Source organism: Arachis hypogaea, chromosome 11 (genome assembly GCF_003086295.3).
Source record: "Arachis hypogaea cultivar Tifrunner chromosome 11, arahy.Tifrunner.gnm2.J5K5, whole genome shotgun sequence".
In the NCBI taxonomy this organism is placed as follows: domain Eukaryota; kingdom Viridiplantae; phylum Streptophyta; class Magnoliopsida; order Fabales; family Fabaceae; genus Arachis; species Arachis hypogaea.
Genome location: NC_092046.1, coordinates 68091134 through 68098018, shown reverse-complemented (window position 1 = coordinate 68098018; position 6885 = coordinate 68091134). Strand labels below are relative to the sequence as shown.

The 6885-nt window shown below is 41.0% G+C and overlaps 1 non-coding gene across 1 annotated transcript; it reads right to left on the bottom strand.

Annotated features, from left to right (window-relative positions):
• Positions 1-1988: 1988 nt before the first annotated feature.
• LOC112725308 (small nucleolar RNA R71) lies at positions 1989-2096 on the bottom strand. The gene has a single exon (XR_003164424.1). It is a non-coding gene; the product is annotated as a small nucleolar RNA R71 (small nucleolar RNA).
• Positions 2097-6885: the final 4789 nt, after the last annotated feature.

Here is a 6885-nt window from a genome sequence, read left to right as displayed (position 1 = left end):
AGTTTTAGTGGCTCTGCATCTTTGTTGCTTGTAATGGTTGGCATGATTGAGTTTTTCATGGTTGCTTGTGGTGATTCTCCATCTGGTGCTTGTTCCAGCTCAATGGTTTCTCCACATTGTTCTTCTTCCAAGACTTCTTGAACTATTTGTTCCATGGTGTCTACCAGCATGCATTCTCCTATGGATTCCTTGGGGTAACTCATTGCTTTGAAGACATTGAAGACCATTTTCTCTTTATGCAACCTCAAGACTAGTTTCCCTTTTTGCACATCGATGATGGCTCCAGCAGTAGCTAGGAATGGTCATCCTAGGATAATCAAGGTGTTGACCTCTTCTTCCATGTCCAGCACAACGAAATTAGCAGGAAAGATGAACTCTTATACTTTCACTAGCAAGTCTTCCACCACTCCATGTGGAAACTTTAATGTTTTGTCAGCCAATTGGAGTGCCATTCTTGTTGGCTTGGCTTCCTCAATCTTCATCCTTCTCATCATGGTCATGGACATAAGATTTATGCTAGCAACCTGATAAACCACTATTTTATGGTTTATATTGTGTTTAATTGTGTGGTTTTATCATGATCCTTACCCACTTATTCATTAAATTAGCATGCATTTAGATTTCCTTCCTGAATTTATTACATGTTTGAAAACTGCTTCCTAGAGACTTTAATTATTTACTTTTAATTCTCCTTTATTCTATTCGATGCCATGATCTATGTGTTGAGTGTTTCAGACTTTACAGGGCATAAATGAGTTAGAGATTGGAAAGGAAGCTAGCAAAAATGGAAGGAACATAAGAATTTGAGGAGATAACCAGCGAGAAGTGATGCAGTCGCATGGCTCACGCGACCGCGCGAAGGAGAGCAAATCGCAGCAACGCGGCCGCATGGCTCACGCGGCCGCTCGGATTGGAAAAGCTCTGGCGACGCGGTAGCGTGGACGACGCGAACGCGTGGCGAGGAAAAGCGCGAATGACGCGTTCGCATGGATGACGCGATCGCGTGACATGTGCGATCTGTATAATCTGTAGAATTTGTTGGGGGCGATTTTGGACCCTATTTTGACCCAGTTTTTGGCCCGGAACAGCAGACTAGAGTCAGAGAACATGCAGAAACAAATAACACATTCATTGAGAGAGAGTTTGAGATCTAGTTTTTACTCTCTTAGGTTTTTCTCTCTAGATTTTAGAATTTTAATTGGTCTTAGCATTGGAACATTGAGAAGAGTTATTTTTCCTCATCAAGACTTCATCATTCTAGATTGTTTTCTTAACTTGGTTTCATTCTTCCATGTTCCTTGTTTTGTTCAATTTTGTTATTTGAATACTTTTATGATTAATTAATGCAAGAATTATTTCTTTTTAATTCAATTTCAACTCCAATAATCATGTCTTCTTTTAATTCCCTTTCATGTGCTATGGATTCTTTATGTACAATGCGTGAGTAGTTTTCTCACTTGATGGGGAGTAGATTAAAAGGAATTCTTGAGTTGGAAGGATTGAAAGAAAAATTTGTAATTGGGTTAAATGTTGGATTGCTATCCTGTCACCAACGCCAACCCCTTTGAACTAAGTGGGTTGCAACTTGTGAACAGATCTGGCATTCCAGCTTGTTTGACTTTCCCTTACTTAGTAAAGGATAACCAAACAGAACAACCATTAATTATAAATTAATCTTACAATCACTCCACCAATAATAGAAATTCCAACCAATCAACTCCCAGTCAAGGCTTTTATTCATATTATTTAACTTTCCTCAATTTACATTCCAATTTACTTAGCTCAACTTCTTGGAACATCTGATTAATAAGATAGCACACTTTCCTGTAACTCGTTGGGAAACTTCAATTTTGCTGAAAGCTTTTCCATTTTCTCTTGAAGGAAAAGCAAGAGAGTGGTACTACACTCAACCTCTAGCAAATGTATCCAACTGGGATACACTCAGAAAGGAGTTTCTGGAGAAATTCTTTTCATCTGAAGTTACTGATAAGCTAAGGAAGGATATCTCCGTAATTGTTCAGGATGACAATGAGACTCTCTTTGAATACTGGGAGCGCTTCAATAATCTTCTGGAAGCATGCCCCCACCACATGATTGACAAGATCGTGCTACTCAACTATATTACACAGGGTATGAGGCCCCAAGATAAGACCATACTGGAAAGTGCCAGCAATGGGTCTATGAAGAAGTACAAAACCACTGATGACGCTTGGCAATTGATCAGTGATTTAGCTGAATCCACTAGGAACCACAGACAAAAGCAAGGCCGTTCAAAAGCTGTTGCAAAACTATCTTCCAGCAGAGAGACTGCTGCTCTAACTCAAGGCATCTATGAAATGACCAACTTGCTGAAACAAATGCAGTTGAATCAACAAGCTCAGCAAGCGCAACCTCCTCCACCACAGCAAAACCAACAATTAGTCCCACTCAGAATTTGCGGAATATGTTCTGATTATAGCCATTACACCGATGAACGCCCGCAACTCCAACAAGAAGACAACATGGTGGCATCCACTCACAACTTCTATGACCGCCCCAACCAAGGGTACAATCAAAGTGGAAATAATAACCATGGATGGCAGGACAATTCAAACCAGAATTGGAGGGACAATAATGACAGAGGAGGCAGAGATAATCAGGGAAATCAGAGGTGGAACAATAACAACAACAGGCAGCAAAATCAACCTTACAGAGCACCTCACCTGAGGCAGAACCAAGGACCACAGAACAATCAACAGCAGACCTCTCAATTTACTCATTCTTCGTTATCTTCTAATGAAGATCTACTACAATCTCTTGAGAAAAGACAACAGACCATGAAAAACAACATCATGAATAGTATTAACGCTGGTCTGAATGGTTTCACCTCTACTCTGCAAGCTTTTATGACACAGCTTGGATCAGCACAAAATTCCAGTAACCAACCTTCAAGCACCACTGGAATCCCCTCTCAACCATTACCCAATCCAAAGAGAGGCATTAATGCTATCACCCTGAGGTCTGGAACCACACTGCAAGAGAGGATTCAGGAGGAACCAAGCTCACCAGAATACGCCTCAGCTGAAGAGGTGGTAGAAATCGAAGATGTTGAAGAGGAAGAGGATATAGAGGACATAGCTGAAGAAGAGATAACTCAACCACAGAAGGAAGCACCAAAAGGCGCAGACACCACAGACAACACTGCTCCTATTCCATTTCCACAACTTGCAAGGAAGCCCAGGAAGCAGCTGGAACCCGATCCTAAAATGGTAGAGATATTCAAAAAGGTTGAGGTAACTGTTCCCCTTTTTGATGTTATTCAGCAGGTACCTAAATATGCAAAGTTTCTAAAAGACTTATGTATCCATAAAGACAAAATTAATGAATTAGAAACTATTCCTTTAGGTAGTTCTATATCTGCTTTAATGGGAGAATTACCTGAAAAATGTAGTGATCCAGGTCCTTACATAGTTAGTTGCACTATTGGTGGTGTAGTAATTTATGATTGCATGTGTGATTTAGGAGCATGTGTCAGTATAATGCCTTTGTCTATATATGATGTTTTGAGGCTCCCTCCCTTAAAAAAGTCGGCAGCTCGTTTTGTGTTAGCAGATAAAAGCATTATTACAGTGACTGGAGTTGCTGAAGATGTTTTGGTGAACATTAAAGGGCTCACATTTCCCACTGATTTTTATATCTTGGAGATGCCCCACAATGATTCAGATAAGCCATCATCAATCCTACTTGGAAGACCATTCCTGAAGACATCAAAATTCAAATTGGATGCTTTTTCAGGAACATACTCCTTTGAAATAGATGGCCGCATAGTAATCTTCAATCTGAATGGAATCATTGACAACCCCCCAGAAGATCGTTCTATCTTCCAGTGTGATGTCATAGACGAAAGTGTAGCTGGAGTTCAAAAGGAAGAGTTTGAAGAGAGGCACACTGGACAAGGTCCAAGTGTGGGGACCCTCTTAACTGACAATGGGAGCACTTCACCATTTTCACAAGCCCCAGATAATCCAGAGCCCGCCCATGATCAAAAGTTAGAATTGAAACCTCTCCCTCCACATCTCAAATATGCTTATCTTGAGGATGAGCAGAAGCTTTCGGTTATTATTGCGAGGGAACTAACTTCTCAACAAGAAGAGTAGTTACTTGATGTACTGAGGAAGCATAAGAAGGCAATTGGGTGGAGTTTGGCAGACATAGTGGGAATCAACCCTCAAGTATGTGAGCACAGAATATTTTTAGAAGAGGGGGCAAGACCTGTCCGTCAGCCCCAAAGAAGATTGAATCCCACCATCTTGGAAGTTGTCAAAAAGGAAGTGACCAGACTATTAGAAGCAGGTATCATATATCCCATTTCAGACAGCGAATGGGTAAGCCCAGTACAAGTGGTGCCCAAGAAATCTGGAGTCACTACAGTGAAGAGTGAGCATGGAGAGCTCATAGCAACTAGACTTCAGAATGCTTGGAGAGTCTGCATTGATTACAGGCGTCTCAGCCAAGCTACCCGTAAGGATCACTACCCACTTCCATTCATCGATCAAATGCTGGATCGCCTGTCAGGTAAGTCACATTATTACTTTTTAGATGGTTACACAGGTTATTTCCAGATTCATATAGCTCCTGAGGATCAGGAAAAGACTACTTTTACATGTCCTTTTGGGACTTATGCTTATAAGAGAATGCCATTTGGCTTGTGCAATGCACCAGCTACCTCCCAAAGGTGCATGATGAGTCTTTTCTTTGATCTTATTGAGGACTGTATGGAAGTTTTTATGAACGATTTTAGCGTTTATGGTGATTCTTTTAGCCTTTGCTTAGATGGATTATCTAGAGTATTAGATAGATGTGTTAATACAAACCTTGTATTGAATTTCGAAAAATGCCACTTTATGGTAAAACAAGGGATTGTATTAGGACATGTGGTATCTAATAATGGTATTTCTATAGACCCAGCAAAGGTGAATATTATTTCTAGTTTACCTTACCCCTCTTCTGTGAGGGAAGTCCGTTCGTTCCTTGGCCATGCAGGTTTCTACCGGAGATTTATTAAAGACTTTAGTAAGGTGGCACTTCCCTTATCCAGATTACTGCAGAAGGATATCGAGTTTGAGTTCAGTGAGGATTGCAAACAAGTGTTTGATAAGCTGAAGACTGCTCTAACTCAAGCCCCAATTGTGAGAGGACCAGACTGGAGTCAGCCGTTTGAAATCATGTGCGATGCTTCCAACCATGCAGTAGGAGCAACGCTGGCTCAGCGCGAAGGTAAAGATCCTTTTGTTATTGCCTATGCGTCTAAGACTTTAGACACTGCCCAGTCCAATTATACTACTACTGATAAAGAGCTTCTTGCTATTGTTTTTGCTCTGGATAAATTCCGAGCTTATTTACTTGGTACTAGAGTAGTGGTGTATTCAGACCATGCAGCTCTAAAGTATCTATTAGCTAAAAAGGAATCCAAACCAAGACTTATACGTTGGATACTGCTGTTACAAGAATTTGATTTAGAAATAAAGGATAGGAGTGGTAATCATAATCTAGTAGCAGACCACTTGAGTCGCCTTGAACATATTAAGGATGATTCTACTCCTATAGATGATAATTTTCCTTTTGACAACCTGCAAGCAGTATCTGAGGTAGTCCCTTGGTATGCACCTGTCGCTAATTATTTAGTTAGCCGCACATTTCCTCCACATTTTTCTAAACATCAAAGAGACAAGCTGAAAAGCGAGTCTAAATATTATATATGGGATGACCCATATTTATGGAGATGTGGCGCTGACCAGATAATTAGACGTTGTGTGCCTCAATCAGAATTCCAGTCCATTTTAGAGGCCTGTCACTCATCTGAGAGTGGATGACATTTTGGCCCTCAAAGAACAGCTAGAAAGATCTTAGACTGCGGATTCTGGTGGCCTACTCTTTTTAGAGACACTGCTGAGTTTTGTAAATCCTGCCCCCATGCCAGAAATTTGGTAATATATCCAGGAGGGATGAGATGCCTCAACAATATATGCTTTTCTGTGAAATTTTTTATGTTTGGGGCTTTGACTTCATGGGTCCATTTCCAAATTCTAATGGATATTTTTATATATTATTAGCTGTGGATTATGTTTCCAAATGGGAGGAAGCAATTCCTACCCACACTGATGATGCTAACACTGTTGTTTCCTTTGTGAGAAACCATATTATATGTCGCTTTGGATCACCACGAGCGATCGTGAGCGATCAAGGCACCATTATTGTAACAGGAGACTAACAGGATTGATGAAGAAGCATGGGATAATCCATAAAGTTGCAACCGCTTACCATCCCCAAACTAATGGGAAACCCGAGGTGTCAAACAGAGAAATTAAGCGTATCTTGCAAAAGATAGTAAAGCCCCATAGAAAGGACTAGAGCACCAGGCTACAAGATGCACTGTGGGCATATAGAACAGCATACAAGACACCCATTGGAATGAGTCCCTTCTGCTTGGTTTATGGAAAAGCTTGTCATCTCCCAGTTGAAATAGAACACAGAGCCTTCTGGGCAGTTAAGGAGTGCAACATGGGAATTGAGAACGCCGGAGCTGAAAGGAAGTTGCAACTGCAAGAACTGGAGAACCTTCGCCTAGAAGCTTGTGAGAACTCCAGAATATACAAGGAAAAGATGAAGGCTGTACATGATCAGCATATCAAGAAGAAAGAGTTCCAACCTGGAGATTTTGTCCTCCTTTACAAATCTCGACTAAGGCTCATGCCCGGTAAGTTGAGATCAAAATGGGAAGGTCCATACAGAGTAGAGAAGGCTGAACCATAAGGAATTTATCACCTAAGCCATCCTTCAAGCTCTGAACTTATTAAGGTTAATGGACAACGCCTGAAGCTGTACCGTGGTGAGAAGGTGCAGAAA